At 40.3% G+C, this 2,223-nt stretch overlaps 1 protein-coding gene across 1 annotated transcript in view; it reads right to left on the bottom strand.

The window, feature by feature from the left end:
* LOC102765134 (cytochrome P450 4V2) overlaps window positions 1-2,223 on the bottom strand; it is a 37,193-nt gene that overhangs the window by 24,009 nt on the left and 10,961 nt on the right. The gene's annotated exons all lie outside the window — the stretch shown is intronic.

Below are 2,223 nucleotides of genomic sequence, written 5' to 3'. Positions count from 1 at the left end.
TGAAGCAAGCAAGCCTCATGTTAGTTTCAAGCGCCTGGCTGCCGGCCTCCATCTTGGCTGGCAGTTAATTTGCATATCGCCCTGATTAGCCAATGGGAAGGGGAGCGGTCGTATGCCAATTACCATGTTTCTCTTTTATTAGATAGGATACTTCCAACCTTAGAACACTGTGGCATTTTAAAAATGTTCATCAGGTATGTGTTGAATGAATTAAAGAATGAAAGCCCATGAGCTTAATTTGGTTACACATTTCAACTTTCTCCTCCTTTCAGGCAGTTGTCCAAACCTGCTTCTGCTTTGAATGAGCAGATCCCAAGTTCCGTAAAGACAAGCACCATGTCCTCTCTTTGATTCTTGGTGGAACCCCTAGTGCCTGGCACTTAGTATGCAACTTTAGATATTATCCATCCCATTTGGAATTCATTCATTATTGATACTGATATTAATGCATGAAATTTGAAGACAAATGTAATTATACCCATAAAATACAAACTGTTCACCGTTCACCTATTGCCAGGCAATTATGCTATACTCCACTGAGGGCAGCTCACTCCAATATCTCATTCATCTAACTTCTAGGGACTCTAACCACTTGATCTGTTTGTAGAGGCAGCACCTCATTGTCAGGAAGCAATGCCATCATATTTTAAACTATAATTTATAGTAAAGGATAAATATAATTACTTCAGCACTTTTATTTGTACATTTAAATTATAATGCATGTTTTAAATTAAAGTTTGCCTTTAATAAACATACTTTTAACACAAAGACAGACTATATCCAGAACATTACTATTTCCTTATCATTAAAAATTAAATAGTACAGTGGGGCCTTGACTTACGAGTGTCCCGACTAACGAGTTTTTTGAGATACTAGCTGTCTCTCGGCCAATGTTTTGCTTTGAGTTAACAGAGTAATTTGAGTTAACGAGCTCCTTAATGAGCTCGGTCTCGGAACGAATTAAACTCATAAGTCAAGGCCCCACTGTAATATCTAGTTAATTTTTATCTTTTCCAGTTTAAGATACTGCTATAAATGCCCTTTGTCTTGGAAAACCATTGCCTAATCCAAACATTTTTCAGAAGATACTTATAACACAGATCCCTGTGTCTTTATTATCTTAGCATAGCATCCAGTTTGTTAATAAACTACCATTGCACAGGCCTAACACCTTGGCCAGAGGCATTAGGTCTGGGCAAGGGCGGTGTTAGTGATCACGGGTAGCAGGGGCAATTTTGTAATTATTTATTTATAGACAACCTCCCCCAGTAGATTAACCTCCCCCAGTAAGGAACATTAATGACTGGGTATGTGAACAAACACGGAGTCATGCACTTATAAAACTTCTAGACAGTGATAGTGGTAGAGGTTGCACAACATTGTTAATTCCCCTAATGCCACTGAATGGTACACTTAAAATTGCTATTATGATAAATTTATGTTAGGTATGTTTGATCACAATAAAAAAAAAAGTGAGGACTTACATTGTTGGTAAAATTATGTAAGATATTTAGTTTCCTTTTGTGCTCCCATCCTTCTTTAAAGAAAAGGTACAAAACATCATGCCAGAACCAAATCGTCTTCATTCTTCGATGTATCAAATCACTCATCCTATAAACAGGTTGCAAATGTATCAGCTGATATATCAAAAATGTGCATTGCTTGTGTACCTATTTGGTGCCTGGTCTCAATGAGGGTAATACGTGGCAACAATGGTAATTCATCTTAGCAGCTAAGAGCTCTATGCTCTATGCTCAACAATGAAGGCATGGGTTATTACACATCCAAGGAAGCAAGGCATGGGTTAGTACACATTCTAGGAAGCTGAAAAATTAAATGGTTCCTTTAGAGGAATGAAGAATCCTATCTAATAAAAGACAAAAAGGGTAATTGACCATACCTTCAGTACACTTCCCATTGGCCAATCAGGGTGATATGCAAATTAACTGCCAAGAAAGATGGCGGTTAATTTGCATACATAGGCGCCAAGCAACGGAGCTGGGGATCCCCTGCTGAGGCCTAACACCTCTGAACCGAGGGCAGGGGCAGAGCCAGCGATTGCGTTGATGGCAGGGAGCTTGAGGTCCCCTGCCCAGGCCTAACGCCTTGGTCATTAGGCTTGGGCAGAGACGGAGCCAGCCATCATGTTGATGGCGGGAGCTAGTGGTCCTCTGACCAGTCCTAATGCCTCAGCCACAAGCGTTATGCCTGGGCAGGTGCGGA

This window comes from Myotis davidii, unplaced genomic scaffold (genome assembly GCF_000327345.1).
Source record: "Myotis davidii unplaced genomic scaffold, ASM32734v1 scaffold1040, whole genome shotgun sequence".
Classification (NCBI taxonomy): domain Eukaryota; kingdom Metazoa; phylum Chordata; class Mammalia; order Chiroptera; family Vespertilionidae; genus Myotis; species Myotis davidii.
This window is presented reverse-complemented; position numbering and strand designations above follow the sequence as displayed.